This window comes from Balaenoptera physalus (assembly GCF_965194825.1).
Source record: "Balaenoptera physalus genome assembly, chromosome: 2".
NCBI lineage: Eukaryota > Metazoa > Chordata > Mammalia > Artiodactyla > Balaenopteridae > Balaenoptera > Balaenoptera physalus.
The window spans coordinates 127350237-127366934 of record NC_138883.1 but is presented as its reverse complement, the minus strand read 5'-3'; the positions used below and the strand labels follow the sequence as shown (position 1 = coordinate 127366934).

The following is a 16698-nucleotide window of genomic DNA, read 5'->3' as shown; positions in this document are numbered from 1 at the left end:
GAAACAAAACTGATTTCTGTATTATTATCAATTTTGTGTCCTGCAACTTTAGTGAACTCATTTATTAGTTAAAATAGTTTTTTTGGTGATGTTTTTAGGATTTTATAATGTTGTATCATGTCATCTGAAAACAGTGGTAGTTTTACTTCTTCCTTTCCAATTTGGATTCCTTTTATTTCTTTTTCTTGTCTGATTGATATGGCTAGGACTGCACCAGACCTGTATGATCTAGGCATGTTCTTATATGGGCTCTGTGGCCCCTGTTGTTGTGGTGGGCTGACTACCGTGGGAGTGCTGGTAGGCAGGGCTGGTCCCCAGGTATGTTGACTGCTAGGCCCTGCCTTGTGCAGAGGCTACTGGCTGCTGTTGGGTGGTGCTGGGTCCCAGGGCTGCTTTGCTGTGGAGGCCTGGGGTAGGCTGGACCTGGTGTCAGCCCACTGGTGGGTGAAGCTGGATTCCCATGAAACTGGCTGCTTGGCCTGGGGGATGGGGTTCCTGGGACTTGGACCAACCATCTGGTAGGTTGGGTTGGTCCTGGTTGTAGTAGTCTAGAGGGAGGACTCCAAAATGCCAGTTGCCAGCACCAGTGTCCTCGTGGTAGAACAAGCTCTTGTTGCAGTGTCGGTGTCCCCAGGGGTAGTCCCAGCTACCTCCTGCTTCTCTGGGAGGCGAAGATCAGCAAGTGGGTTTGACCCAGGCTCCTTTCAAGTTACTCCCTCTGTGCTATGTATCGGAGTGTGTGAGATTTTGTGTGCGCCCTTTTAAGAGTGGAGTCTCTATTTCCTGGAGCCCTCTGACTCTCCCGTATACAAGCACCACTGACCTTCAAACCAGCTGTTCTAAGGGCTTGTCTTCCTGGTGCAGGACCCCTGAGCTGGAGAGCCCAATGTGGGACTCAGACCCCTTGCTCACTGGGGAGAACCTCTGCTGTTGTGATTATCCTCCTGGTTGTGGGTTGCCTTCTGAGGGGTGTGGATCTTGACTATACCGTGTCGCTGTCCCTCCTGGCTGTCTTGTTGTGGTTCCTTCGTTATATCTTTAGTTGTGGAAAATCTTTTCTTCTAGTCTTTAGGTTATTCTCATTGGTAGTTACTCTGTAAATAATTGTAATTTTGTTTTGCCCATGGGAGGAGGTGAGCTCAAGGTCTTCCTACTCCTTCATCTAGGCCACTCCCCTATGCAAGCAATAATTATAAAAAAGCAGATGACTATATTTAATCAGATAAAGTAGATGAAAGAACAAAGAAAATTGGGATATTACATAACAATTAAAAGTGCAGTCTACCAAGAAGATAAAGCAATCCCAAATGTGCATGCACTAAAAACATGGAGCACATGAATCCAAACTAATAGAGCTGGAAGGAGAAATAGACAAATCTACAGTTATCATTGGGAACCTTAGCATCCCACTCTCAGCAACTTGTAGAACAACTAGGCAGAAAATCATGTAATGTTCCTAAACAAGATTACAAAATTGGAGAAAACATTAGTGGTTGCCAGGGTTATGAATGGAGTGGGGTGAGGTTGGTGTAGCTATAAAGAGTTCTTGAGGGAGTTCTGTATCTGGATTGTGGTGGTTGTTACACAAATCTACATGTGTGGTAAGATTGCTTGGAACTCCACACACACAAATGCTTGCATGTAAAAGTGGTGAAATCTGATTAAACTCTGTATTTTACCAGGGTCAATTTCCTGCTGTTGATATTGTACTTGAATTATGCAAGATGGTAGCATTTGGCAGAACTGGGTGTAGTGCATGTGGAACTTCCCTATATTTTTTCCAACTTCCTGTGACTCTAAAATTATTTCAAAATAACTTTAAAACAAATAAATGAAGAAGAATGGTAACACCACTGTATGCCCGTGGGTTTGTTGGAGTTGCGTCTGTACTTGCGTTCATCCTTTTGCTGTCATCAAATATATTCCTGTTTCTTGACCTGATTTGGATTGGGTTTGTAATGACTCTGCCCCTGAAATATGTTCATCTGTGTCGTGAATTGAAAGTAGATGCCCTTCTTTTGTGATTGCAGAGGCAATGCTGCACGTGTGGGGACCAGGCCATGGGGCGCCTGGGACCTGAGGCCGGGGCCCTCCCAGCCCATCTGGAGAGAGATACCATGGCAACGGTGCTGCACATAGTAATTAAGCCTAATTGTTGTCAGGTTTACTCCAAGCATCAGAAGTTAAAAATAGGGCCATTTATTTCCTGATGCAGGTGTAACATCTGGGGAAATGCTCTGGCTGTGAAAGAGGAGCCAAGCCTGGTGAGGAAGACCCTCTGGTTGGACACATCTACTGATGGATGTGACTGTGGCCAAACATCCCCACTTGGATAAAAAATTCTTATATGTCCAACCAAACAGAAAGTTAACCATTTATATATGATTAGCTCTTTTTCAGAGCTATCTATCTGTGAAAGCTGATGATCTTTTTTTTTTTTTAAATTATTTATTTATTTATTTATTTATTTATGGCTGTGTTGGGTCTTCTTTCTGTGCAAGGGCTTTCTCTAGTTGCGGCAAGCGGGGGCCACTCTTCATCGCGGTGCGCAGGCCTCTCACTGTCACGGCCTCTCTTGTTGCGGAGCACAGGCTCCAGACGCGCAGGCTCAGTAGTTGTGGCTCACGGGCCCAGTTGCTCCGCGGCATGTGGGATCTTCCCAGACCAGGGCTCGAACCCGTGCCCCCTGCATTGGCAGGCAGATTCTCAACCACTGCGCCACCAGGGAAGCCCAGGTTATGTTTTGATAAATAGTAAAGATGACTTCTGATTAAAGTTAAGAAACAATGGAGATGAATGACTACATAGGTTATTGCTTTAAAACATCAATGTTGTTATAAAGGAGACATAATTTGGGGGTATATATTAATCAGTTTGACTAACTTGTCTGAATTTACTTGAAAATTCAACATCTATTATATGATAAAATGTTTTTCATGTAGCTTGTGGCAGTCAGTGATTACATGTTAGGTGTGACAACTATATTAAGAGCTTAGCACCAAAGTAAATAGCTAAATACTTTCCCAGCCAATACTTTGGCAGGAGAATCTGGGGGGTACATTTCAGGCTTCTCTGTGCAGGTCCAGGCTCACCCCTCTGTGATCCTCTCCTGTCTGATGGATGAACAGCACCTTTTCCTTTGGTATTTGTCCTGTCTTCATGGAGTGGCCCTCTTCCATCCCCACCCTCATCTTCTCTTCATCCTGTGGGCATTTCCCTTGCCACACCTTGGGCGTGTGAACCTTTCCTCTTTATTGCCATGACCACTGTGTGAGCACATGTGTGCTCTTTCCTTTTGCATTGCCCAAGTGCCTTGCAGTGTGCCTGGCCCAGAATGAGTGCTCAATAAACAACCCTGACTGACTGTGAGTAGGATGCCCTGTGTGGATGTCTAGAGGGCTCTTGCATACAGGTGCTCAGGATGAAAAAGAAACCTTAATTTGGTTTGGATCTTAGGTATCGTTTTACCCTGTGTCTTACTTAAAATGTATCAGGATGATGCAAACAGTTATGTGTTTGCGTGTGCACATGCATGCATGTGTGTGTGTGCGTGTGTGATAGTTTTCTTCTGAGCATCTCACTGCTTGAGGATTCAGCTGATAATCAGGAACCACAAGTTTCCTTAATTGTGATAATCTTAGACTACTCAGTCTACCTGTTTTTTACCTGCACTAATTATCAGTGTGGTAATATTCCTCTAAATGCTTTTAGAGTTCCTTACCATTCACGTAGTGTGGTCGTGCCGGCATTTCATCTTGACATCGTAACAGATGTGCATGGTGGGTGTCACAGGCTTTGTTTCACTTTGCAAGTTAGGAAACTGATGCTCACAAGAGTGGTGACTTTTATGGCTAGAAAAGGCAGAACTAGACCTAGAACTCAGGTGGTCTCAGTACTGGATGCTTTCTTCCAAATATTCCACAGAATTTGACTGCTGCTTGGAATTTTGCCAGATGTTGAGAATAGGTTTCACTGTCAAAGCATTTTGGGCAGTTGCCAGTTGATTTCCATTCTAAATTTGGCAACTATTAACTCATATATTTATACTCTTTATAGTTCAGAAGAGAGAGATGAGGAAATTGACTAGGGATTTCAGAACTCCCTCACCATCTGAGATCAGGTGGCTTTCACTACAATATAACAAAACTGTTTATTACAAATTTTCAGTTGCTATGGACATAATCACATGTCTTGTAATCAGCTAGATGTTGGGAGGGTCCTAGCTCCACTCACCTATTCACATGTACATTTTCCCTCCTGAGCGTCAAGTTTCCTGTCAGTTGCTGCTCCCTGAAGTGTGCATTTTAAAGGGGATTCCTTCATCTTTCCCCACAAGGCTTGCAAAAGACACTTGCTGCCCTCCCTGTCGGTCTCCTGAATGCAAGCTGATGCCCATGGCTGTGGCACTTTCCTTCAGGGAGTACCTGGGTTATATGTAGAAGCCCATGGTGCCTTTGCTGATGAACCATTCCTTGACAAAGGGAATTTATTCCTCCCTCATTTCCAGCTTCCTCTTTCCACTCTTTCTCTATTCAAACTACCAGGTAACCACGATGGAAGATGTGACACTTGAATCAGCTTTGTTAACAATTAAGTTTGAAGATGATCAGCTTTTCATTTCACCATCATCATGATACTGAAATTGTTTTTATTTTATTTATTTATTTTTGGTTGTTAAATTTTCTTTTTCTTTAATTTTTATTTTATACTGGAGCATAATTGATTAACAATGTTGTGTTAGTTTCAGATGCCCAGCAAAGTGATTCAGTTACACATATACATGTGTCTATTCTTTTTCAAATTCTTTTCCCATTTAGGTTATCACAGAGTATTGAGCAGAGTTCCCTGTGCTATACAGTAGGTCCTTGTTGGTTATCTATTTTAAATATAGCAATGCCTTAAACAAACTAAAGAATAGTGTATCGTTTGAAACATGTAACAGTGGACCCCTCGGATCACTCCATCTAGCAGTGGTCCTCCCAGACTCACCTTTCCCCGAATCTCAGGCTTTTTAAAGTATGATAAATCCCACCCCCAAAGTCTTTTTTTATAAATTTTTATTTATTTTTGGCTGCGCTGGGTCTTTGTTGTTGCTGTGCGCGGGCTTTCTCTAATTGCAGCAAGCCTTAGCTACTCTTCATTGTGGTGCGCAGACTTCTCATTGCGGTGGCTTCTCTTGTTGTGGAGCATGGGCTCTAGGTGTGTGGGCTTCAGTAGTTGTGGCACACAGTCTCAGTAGTTGTGGCGCACAGGCTTAGTTGCTCCATGGCATGTGGGATCTTCCCAGACCAGGGATTAAATCCCCTGCGTTGGCAGGCAGATTCTTAACCACTGTGCCACCAGGGAAGTCCCCACCCCCCAAGTCTTATGAGCAAAGTACAGTGGATGTTAATTTGGCTAAATGGGAAAGTAAAAATGTATTTCGGGGCAGAAATGGAATTGCTTGTAGGAACAGTTTCATCAGTGTATTTTAGTGTAGTTATTCTCACTGATGACCTGTTGTCCAAATGGGTATCCTATGACTTTCTGTGTTGTTGAATTCTAGTTTTGAGTGTTCCATTTCAGTTGGCAACATAACACTCTTGGGGACGTTTGAGAGCAAAACAGCCAATTTCCACTCATATGCCAATCAATATTGGGAGAGGAAGGAAGTCTTAGCATTAGTTCACAGATGTGTGCGTACCTACAGAGGCAACAACATGAAATGTAAAGAATATGGGCTTTGGAATGAGACAGACACACAGTGGTTTGAGCATTTATTATTGCTGTGTTGTAAGTAAGTTAAAAAGCTCCTTGAAACTCAAATATCTATGAACTAGAGATGATACCCTCTGTTCTTCATACGTTTGCTGTGAAAATTTAATGAGATCACCTATATACGTAACTAACGGTGTCTGGGACATATCATGTTGTCATTAATATTCCCTTTTCTGGCCGATAGCTCACAGTCTTCATCTGGGATTTTACTCACAGTTGGATCTATGGGTGGCTAGCTTGTTACCTAACATCCATCCCCAGTTTTTCCCAGACAGGTCTCAATTACTAAACTAGGGCAAGTTATTAAAAGGCTACATTTCATTGTCAAAATCACTTTGGATTCCATTCCACAACTGGGATTCAAGTTGGAGAATTACAAACCAATGACTACCAGTTTTCTCTAAAATCGTCTGAAAAGTAGTGAGGAAAGAGAGGCCACTCACCATTGGATACTAACACTACAAAGGGGAGGAAGATATGCCTATCCACAGAGGACAGAAGGTCGACCACAAATGAAGTTCAGCTGGTCATAGGGCTGCTCGTGCCCACAGCAAACTCAGCACTTCTGATGTGAGTTCAGATGAAGAGAGAAATAATTGCTTCCCAAAGACCACAGTGAAAAAGCTTAAGAATACACCAAAGGCTATAACTCCTCCAAATAGTGGGTTGTATTTCCCTTCTATCTAAATACAAAAGGGAGGGTGTTGCTTCCTGCTTTGAGACCAGTGCTCCTGGGTAACAGTATCATTATCAGTGTTTGTCATAGCACATCTGGTGCTGGGACCCAGATCACAAGGATCTCAAAGCCCAGATGATTCTTTCTGAAAATCCTGTGCTCTAGGTTATTCAGAGTAAAATTAACAAATGTTAACCATGCTTAAGGTACTTAAAGAAAAATCTTAAGTTTGAAGCAGACATAATCATGGCTCTGAGGTTTTCTGAAGGATCGGCTTTTATGAGTCATTTAATTCTTATAGACAATATTTGTTTTTTAGGAAGAATGAACTGAGTCTTGCTTCTTGTACTAAAGCCATGACACAATTTATACTTTTGGAGCTGGAAGTGATAAGAGAGGTGGACAGCTAGCTCCCTCATTTTACAGATGAGGAAGCTGCAACTCAAGTGGGTGAGTCACTTAGTGATGGCAGAGTAGACGATTAGCTCGGGCTGTCCCCTATGCCATGCTGCCTCAACAGGCTGCTGTTTTTGATGTCTGCTGAAACATGCATGTCAAAAAGATGAAAGGAAGACACCACAAATAGAAAACTGACTTGCCAGGGTATGTCAGTCAGAGGTTGAATAACTGTAAAAGACAAAGAGTGCCATGATAAGAATAACCCCAAATCTGAAAAGAAATCTTGGCAAAGAGCACATTTTGTCTACTTGCAGAAGAAGAAATACTGGTGATGCAACTTACGTATAATTGATAATCCAAAAATTGCAAATGAAAACAATATTGAGCTTTACTTGGGTCTGTCTAATAAACCAACTAAAAATGCAGGTGCCTGAGTGGTGAGGCCAGGCTTCACAGCAGGGGCCCAACAGGTACACAGGCACCCACGCTTGGTGGGTTTATCCACATGAGTGTAACTGGAAAACGTACATTCACCTAAGACTGTTGTGTATCTTACAAAACAGTCAACAGAGTGGAAACTTATCTCTGTGTCTATGAAGGTATTTATCACCATATTATTTATAACACTTAACAAGGAGGGCAGGTTAAATAAATTATGATACTTCCAAATAATAGTCTATGAATGTAATAAAGTGATCTTCAAAGAATTTTGAATGTAGAAATTTTACTGAACAAACTGAAACGTCGGAGTTTGGATCAGAGAAAGGTTTATTGCAGGGCCAAGCAAGGAGATGGGTGGCTTGTGCTCAGAATACCCTGAACTCCCTGAAGGATTTCAGCAAAGAGTTTTTAAAAGCAAAGTGAAGGAGGGCCATCCCAGGGTACGTGATCAGCTCCTGCACAATTCTCTGATTGATAGATTTTGAGGTCACAGGGGTTAGCATTATGAATCCTTAGGCACCAGAAGGTCTGTGGGCTCATGATCATCAAGTAGTTAATTTCTTGCATTTGGTGGTGGTTTTAGCATCTGTAAAACAACTAAGGAAGTATACATCAGATACTATTATCTGGGTACTTCAGAGAGGAGCTACAGCAGAGGAAATGGGGGAGGTGTCTGTCCCAGAAAGGCCCCATAGAGTCCTGCTTGGTTACAGAAAGATATTCAAAATGCAGTTTTACGTGAAATGAAACACATAACACAAAATTCAATATAAGCATGATCCTGATTATATTAAATTAATCCACATGTACACCATAGAAATATAAGACAGTTCACCCAAATGGTAACAGTGGTTATCTCAAGATAGACGGGGTTTTGTCTTCTTTATTTTTTTCAAATGTTCTACAATAAATAGGGATTATTTTTATAACCAGAAAGAGGAATACACTTATTTAAAAATAATTTACAAAGTTAAATTAAACCCATTTTAAGAGTGTTTTGATTAGCCATAAATTTAGAAATGTTGTAGTTTTCAAACCCCATATGTTCATAGTGCATCTTCTGCAGATCACATGAAATGGCTCTCTCATACCTCATAATGGTATAATAACAAGGTGTTCTCTGCATCTGGGGTCTACTGTTTGAACATTCAAGCAGTTTATTAGTTCTAATAAATATTATAGTCATGATCTGATTGAGTACTTTTCCCAGCTTCTTCCCAAATTTTCCATAATCCTTGAAAAAAGGAACCTACCTAAATATTCAGATACCACAGTTTATTCCTTTTCAACTTCTACATATTTCTTATATAAAAAAAAAAAAGACTGATGACTAACACTTATTCAGTGTTTACATACGTGGTTTTATTTAGTTCTCATGTGATCCTATTTTAAAGTTGAGGAAAGCAGCCACAAGAAGTTTATTCTTTGGGCTGGCTCTCCCTCCCTTTCATGCTTCATGCCATTCATTTCCAAGTTTCTGTATCCTGGACCTAGAATAAATAAGTGTAAGAAAATATTTCAATTGTCACTGTAAAATGATTAGATTTGCCCTTCATTTAGGGTCTGACTCAACGGCCTAGGAAATTGTGAAGCTGCGTGCCTTGGGTTTTCAACCCATCGATTGGAGATGATTAAGAACTTTCATCTAGGCTAATGTTCACCTTTCTGTTGACTGTTGCCAAAAAAGTCTTATGGCTTCTATCTATATTTTCATTAATACACTTATATTTTAATATGTTTACATTAGATATAAATTTATATTTTTATGGGATTGTGGGGACATCTATTTCTATGGTATCACCCAGTGAAAATTCTGGTGACTTTCTTTTTTTTTTGTATGGGTCATTTTCTTTGTCTCTGGGAAGCAGTAACACCATGTGTAAGAATTATTTCCATTTATGATTACTTGCCATTATCTCCCTCAGCAGTTGTGAATGGGCTCTAATTGCCAACATTTCTTTAGTTGGAAACCACAAATAAAGGGGATTTTTAAATAAGATTTTTGCATAGTTCTGAATATATTTAAATGTTTTCACAAGTCAATACACCTTCTGATTTTTATCAACGATAGCTGAATACAGAGGGCTAATACTCATCCTGCTCTTAAAGGAACTATTTTCATTTATTTCTGAAGACAGAGGAATCCTCTTACAGTTCACTTCTTCCCTTACATCATCATACAAAAGCAGGATACAGATGGTAGTAAAATTAGGTGAAGTGCAAACCCCTATTTGCTGATAGGTTTTTAATTAAATGAACTGATTATAGAAAAGTATGTTCACATTGTTGCTGGAGCTGCTCAGGTCTTTGCTCAAAACCCACCAACCCCCACCTTTAGCAAGAGTTAACATAAATCTTTAAGTTAAAGGGTCCAGAAATAAGAAGGGAGGCTACAAACTGAAAAAAGAAAAAAACCAAAAAAAAAAACCCCCCAAACCAATGGAACCAGCTGGGACCAAGATGGCCACGAATCTGACCTCCAACAGACCCTGGGTCTCATTATATACTGATGTTACTCCATTAGCATATTAAATGACACACCTACTGGTGGCCAAGGCCAAGGCAATAGGACCAAAAAAAGGATAAAAAGGGAGTGACCCCCAATTTCCTCAAAAAAGCCCTGTCCCTTCCCTGGTAAACTAATGAATATGCTTCCGCATCATTAGCCTCACTCCTCCTGCCTTTGTCTTTACTTTTTAAAATTAAATCCTGATCTGTGAACTTAGTTCCCCTTCTCCATTCTTTGGCCACTGCATAAAGCTTGTGTTGTATCCATCTCAGCTTCAGTTTCGTTATTTGGCTGCTCAAACCCCAATGGAAAAAGAATCCTCCCCTGCTGAGGCCGAGAGCCTTGGCTGGGCTGGGGACCTAGCAGGGTCCATAGGACTTAATTAGGTAACAATATAACTCCCATGGGTTGGGGGAGCAGTTACCCATAGCACAGCTTCTGCTTTTCAAGTTGGAATCCATATCTTTATTTATTATTTTTTTGTGGCTGCAGCTTCCTCATCAAACGTCCTAAAAACTGACAGCGCCTCCTCACGGAACTGATTTATGTGTAGATAGAGTTGAGGGCTGTGGTGCTAAGAAAGCTACTAGATCCTTTCCTTCTGCAAATTAATTTTGTGACCTTACCCTCCTTTGAAATTCATTGAGATGAGATGTGCTGCAGTCATTTAAAAGCAGATTATCATAGCTGGGTAATAGAAAAATGCACTTCCAAGGGTCCAGGTAGATTTGGGAAGATTCTCTAGGGCTGGGAGTTGGGAGGGGAAAACTACTAAGGCCAAGAGAAGAGATAGTCAGTCCCTCAGGAACTGAGCCTCCTGGGGGTGGGGGGGACGGTCCACCTGTGACCTGTGTTGCCTGGGGGTGACTGCAGCAGGCTGGGGAAGGGGGGACAGGCTGAGGCCCTCACCCTGCAGGTAGGCTTGCTCAAGACCAAACCCCCATTAGCAGCATTGGGGGAAGGGCACCTAGGGAGCATCTGACTGACATAAAACAAGGGAACAGATACCTCTAGGATGAAATGGTGAGGCGATGAACAAGAAAATAAAAAATGGCTCTAGAGAAAACCACGTATAAGGAACAGGTGACAGTTTTCACACATGGATCTGATTTATCAGATATATATTTGGCTTGTCTCAAGCCCTCTGGCTCTCCACTGGGATTTTCAAGCTCCTTCGCGGGATATCAAGTTGTAAGCAGATTTGCCAGGCTTTGCTGACAGATCCTGCATGCTCACTTTGATCGCCTGAGACAGACTTCCTCTGGAGTGCCAGCCCTCTCTGATGGCAGCGTGGAAGGATCCAGGGCTAGAGGCGGAACAAGGGTCTACCCAGAAGGTGTTGCTGAGGCCTCAGTTTCCCCAGCCTGCAAAATGAGTGCATTGAGCAAGAGACTAAGACTAATTATACTTCTCATGCTGTTACGGAGAAATAATTGAATCATTTCAAATATTCTGATTCTTGTTGCATGAAGAGTTGTTTGGAAAATACCAGTGTTCACTATGCAGAACAAAGGAAAATGGTTCTCCTACTCTTTTTGTTTTTTTCCTTTTAGCCCTGCAAAGTCCTTTTAGGATTTTGATGTAGTAGGAGCCGGTACTGGTGAAATACCAGTCAGCATGATTTAGAGCAATTTTGCTAAGTTATACTTGCCTGGAGGATGTTAGTTTTTAAGTGGAATGATCATTATTTGCTTTTAACCTACATGTTCTAATTGGGCATACTGAATATGGTTCCTCTTTGAGAACTCTGATTCTCAAAGGATTTTGAATGACTCAGTAATTTTCTTTTAAATTGCTGAAGCAAAGGATCTTTTTGTTCTGAAGGTCTTCATCTTTGATAAATATAAAATGCTTCACTATTAAACAGTTGTTCTGTTGAATAAAACTTTGAGATGTTGTAGTATTGCCTCCTATTTTTGAAGTTAATCAAATTATTCTTTGGGGATAATAAATAAAGGGATAGAATAATTCCTTTATTACAAGAACACATTATAAAATATTGTTTTTATGACAACACCGCCGTATTTTCTTGGTAGGTGAATTTTCCTCAGCATGGACTTTTCCACAATATCTCAGGCTCTGGAAAGGAAAATTATATGACCAAATAATGCTTGAGTAGGAATCTTAAGTGTTTGAGAACTGGGGGTTGCTGGAGTGAGATTGCAGTACCTAGTGTAAGGGAGAAACAATTCTTTTTCCTTTTTCCTCTAACCACCTTAGAGTCAGTGTCTAGGGATCTGCAAATTAGCCTGGCAAAAGACAGATTAGCAACAGAAAAACAAGCAGAGGTGTATTAATGCATGCTTTGAATCTCAGTGATGAGTAACTCAAAAAGGTGGTTGGAATTTGGGCTTATATAGCATCTTAACAAAAGAACAATAAATTTGTAGAGAAATTTTTTTTGCATTTAATTAGATTTTATTTTCAGAAAGGCAGCATTCATTCCAGTTTGTCTAACAGCTTACATAATCAAGGAGTTTTAAAAAAATGTTAATCAAGAAATTTCACCTTCATCTGCAAAAGTCAGGCTGTGCTGTTGAATATAGTCAATACTATAAGCATACACATGCCATTAGGTCTATAGGGTAAGATAAGGGAAAGGGTTTCTAGGAATGGCAAGTTGTGGGCAAATATGCAGGAAACTAATGGTAGATAAGGGCTAGCTAGGTTGTTTGTATAGACACTTTCTTGGTGCCATCTCATCTCCTACAATAAGCTTGATTCTCTTTCTGGTTCTGAACGTGGGGGGAGGCGGACACCTTCAAAAGGGGACTGTGTGTTCTGTTTTGGGTGAGTAGAGGAAGGGAAGAGAGCTCTTCCTGTGTCTGCTCTTTCTTAGTTGTGTTCAGCTCAAAACAACCCTGGTACAGAGGGACACATTTTGGAGTGGCTTGCTCTGAACCCCTACTCTGGCTGAGTGTGGGTCATTATAGGGGCAGGACTTCCCCCAGATCCAGGAAGCGCTGCGAGAGCAGGCCAGGGAACGCAGGCTCAGGTGGATGTGCCCTGGGAAGAAGACTGGAGTTTTGAGCTCAGGCTTTGTCCCCCTTACTGCCTTGGTTTCCTCCAGGAAGGAGATAGCTCCTAAATACTAGGACAGCCCACGAGGGAGCCTGCCATCCCCACTTCCACAGTTGTGGGAGAAAATCCGTGGACAAAAATGTACAAGCTCCAAGATGTTGACAGCTCTTGGCAGCACTGAGGGCACTAAGGGCACAGCTTCCACTGAATTTTACGTCTCTGGGAATTCCCTTACATTTGCTTTTTCTTCAGTTTCTTCTAATCTGCTTTCCTTCCTCGTGTAGAAATTCTACCCCTCACCCTCACCCTCACCTTCAAATCCAGATCCATGAGCCTCTCCTCTTAGTCTTCCCTGCCCTCCAGCAACCTACCAGACCTTTACTCTGTTCCTTGGGGTTGGCTGTCTCAGAGTAAACACCCATGTCGGCTTCCCAAGCTCACACAATTGGCCTAACCTATTGCATCTGCCACCCTCCTGGCCTCTCTCCAGGCTCACTGACTCTTGTCTTCTTAATTGGTCTGGTGCATCTAACTCTGTGCCTACCTGGGCCGCTGACTTGTCCTCATCTCCCTGCCTGGGACATTCCCCTCTAGCACCACCTGAGAGCCCGTCATCACATCACTCTGGTCTGTCCTTCATTGTCTCCTTTTCAGAGAGTTTTTCTCTCCGTTCCATCAAAAATAGCATTCTTCTGAACCATTACTCTGTATTCCTTCAATCCACTTCATTTTTCTTTGAAGCACCTGGCATGTCTTGCAGTTCTTCATTTGTTTCTAACTGTCTGTGTGCCCCCGACGAGGGTCTTCATTGTGCTCTGTTTGTACCGCTCTTACAGCAGTAGATGGTCAAGAGGAAGTCTCCATAAGCTAGTAGCTAAATGAATTATAATGTCTTCTCTACATTATGTGTCATCAATTTTCTTTAAAAATTGCATTTGTACCTTCTTCTTAACTCATTTCTGCCTGGCTCTCCTGGATGTAAGTAACCACTTTTTGCCATTTTGTTGCCTTTTCCCTGACACTCAGGCTCCACAGGAGGCTGACCAAGTGGCTTGCAGACATGCATGGGTTCAGGGTCCTCTGTTGTTCTGTAGTTTACACTGTCCAGTTGGACCATCTTCCCATCTTTGTTTCTGCTACTGCCAAGTTCCAGGGCACCTTTTTCTGATTCTTCTACTGACGCAGGCCCAATCCCTAGTTGCCCAATTCCCTCCGTTCCTTAGGAGTTTCTCAGTGTGCCTGAAAATGCTGAGAGGCACCATGATGCCTCACCAGGGGAGAGCGCTGACTTCATCTTTGGATGGAGGGATCTGAGGGTGTTTGCAGGTAGAGGTAACAAGTCAGTAGAGGGGAGGTGTGGAAGCTACCAGAGGAGGTGTCAGGAGCTGAGGGCATGGTCTTCCTGTCTCCAGGTCTTCCTTAGTAGTGCCTGCCCCTCCCTTGTGCCCCACTTTCATGCTTGATGTGGAGGTAGACAGCTTGTGGATGACAAATAGATGTTCTCTGTTTGTTCAGTCCCCATGCTTTGCCTGGTCTTCTCCTTCAGTCCTCATCTGCTCTGTCAAAACAGTCAGCTGTCCTTCAGGCTCAACCTAACCCACTTCAGAAGGCTCCCGACGGCTCTCCCCAGGTGCATGCCCTTCTCGGCCCCCATCTCCTCTAGCCCAGGTCACCCTCACTCAGAGCACTTTTCCCTTCCTGGCTTGTCTTATAATTATGTGTGTCCTCTGCACAAGGGCGCCTTGATGATGGAGCCACTAACTCGTTTACTTCAAAATCCAGCTTGATTTCTGCCCCCTCTCTGGAGCATTCAGAACTACCCATGCCCACACTGTTTTTCTCTTTTGCTGACCTTTCAAAACTCATTAAAATGTTTTTTTTTTTTCATCTTTAGGACTTATTTATTATAACTGGAAGTTTTCACCTTTTGACCCTCTTCACCTATTTTATCCTCCCACTTTGGCAATCACCAGTCTGCTCTCTGAATCTGTGAGCTTTTTTGTTTTGTTTTAGATTCCACATATAAGTGAGATCATACAGTATTTGTCTTTCTGTCTCTGACTCATTTCACTTAATATAACGCTTTCAAGATTCATCCATGTTGTCACAAATGGCAAGGTTTCATTCTTTTTATGGCTGAAAAAGATTCCATTGTGTGTGTGTGTGTGTGTGTGTATACCACAACTTCTTTATATATTCATACATCAATGGACATTTAGATTGTTTCCCTGTCTTGACTATTGTAAATAATGCTACAGTACACATGGGGGTACAGATTCTTTTCCAGTTAGTATTTTCATTTTCTTTGAATAAACACCCACAAGCTAGTTGAGCTTGATTTCTCTTCTCTGGAGCATTCTGAACTACCCATCCCCACACTGTTTTTATCTTTTCCTGACCTTTCAAAACTCATTAAAAAAAATCATGAATTGCTCCTCCCTTCAGCACTGCTCCTAGTCTGTCTTAAATATTTCAGATATTTAAGACTGTCACCCCACTAACTTGTGAGCTCAGGATAGATGGTCAGTAAATGGCAGCCCTCAGTACATGCTTATCAAAGACTGTCTTCTGGGATTATTTTATTCATGGGTGTATGTCTAATTGTTCCAGAAAGGATAGTAAGCAGCCTCCAGAAACAGCTATTTTAGTTCCTAAATATCCTTTCAAGAATCCACTATATAGCCAGATTAGATGGTTAAAATGTAATCGACTATGGTAGAAACCAAGGAAATGTTACAGTCTGTGTCTGTGTGTATGTGTATTACTAGTGATAGTTTTGTTGAAAAAGGAAATGATATGTAAAGTGATTTTATGTGAAGTGGTTCTTTGGTACTTAAGGGATGCAGGGACACATATTTGAGGAAGTAAAGGTCTATATGGTTCTGCTCGAATAAGTAGCTGTGGGATTTTGGAAGGAAGCTAAGGAAACAGACAGAGCCATCCTCTGCAATTTACACAGGCTGAGGGATTCCGTAGAGCTCCTGAGTATCGTGTGGTGGTTTGAACAGAGCAATAAGGATTCTGTTTGAGAACATGCTTTGGAATAACCATGACTTGATGAAAGAAATATGACCCTTTTTCCTGATTCTATTTTGAAGTGTTTAGATAAGTTGTATATATGTTGTAGATGTTTGTGTTGTTCATTCAGTCCTGTGTTTTAAGTGACAGAACACTTGACTAAATTCATTATTTTTATACATTAGCAGACGCTTTAATCTCCTCTGAGTTCCCTCTTTGTAACATCTGAATATCTGTTTTAGACTGAAAGCAATGATCTTGAGTCTTCTGAAACATTGCCTCATGGAAGATTTTTAAATATCCACAGAAATATTTTAGTTTATAATGAATAGATGAGCAATATTATATGAAAGTCTCTTAAAATATTATGTGCATTGTGACTCAGCTGGGTTTTTTTTGCATATAGAAGGAGGGGAACCTATTTTTTGTATTTAAAAAAAATGAAATGATCTTCTTTCATTTGTATAGAATCAGAAAAAATGTATTTATTATTTCATTCATTCTCTTTTCCTCCCAAAACATTTCACCTCTGGGGTTTTGTGTGGCAGATAAGATATTTGGGGTCCTGACTGAGGCGATGCTATGGCTGCCTGTGTCCCAGAAAGCTTGGCATGGGGATCTGACAGCTACAGGCTTAGTGGAGTGAGTCCGAAGGTTACAGTGAAAAGACATTGCTCCAGTTACACAAATGAACAGTTTTACACTTGGCAAAGGCCATGGAAGGGATTCCCATGCAAGGAGCTTTGGTGCCTTCATGATGGAAGCAGGAGAGACACATCAGCACAGGGAGCCCCTCACTCAGCAGGTGCCTCATGCAGATCTCGTAGGCCTGTTTACCCCCACCCTGGTCAGCATCTGCCCAGGTTTACCATCCTTG

The 16698-nt window shown here is 41.7% G+C and overlaps 1 protein-coding gene and 1 long non-coding RNA gene across 3 annotated transcripts in view; both read left to right on the top strand.

The window, feature by feature from the left end:
* GABRB3 (gamma-aminobutyric acid type A receptor subunit beta3) overlaps nt 1–16698 on the top strand; it is a 250372-nt gene that overhangs the window by 106384 nt on the left and 127290 nt on the right. The gene's annotated exons all lie outside the window — the stretch shown is intronic.
* LOC309655243 overlaps nt 9137–16698 on the top strand; it is a 28136-nt gene continuing 20574 nt past the window's right edge. Inside the window, exon 1 of the long non-coding RNA XR_014260690.1 lies at nt 9137–16684. This is a non-coding gene — a long non-coding RNA (uncharacterized lncRNA). The remainder of the gene's footprint in view (nt 16685–16698) is intronic.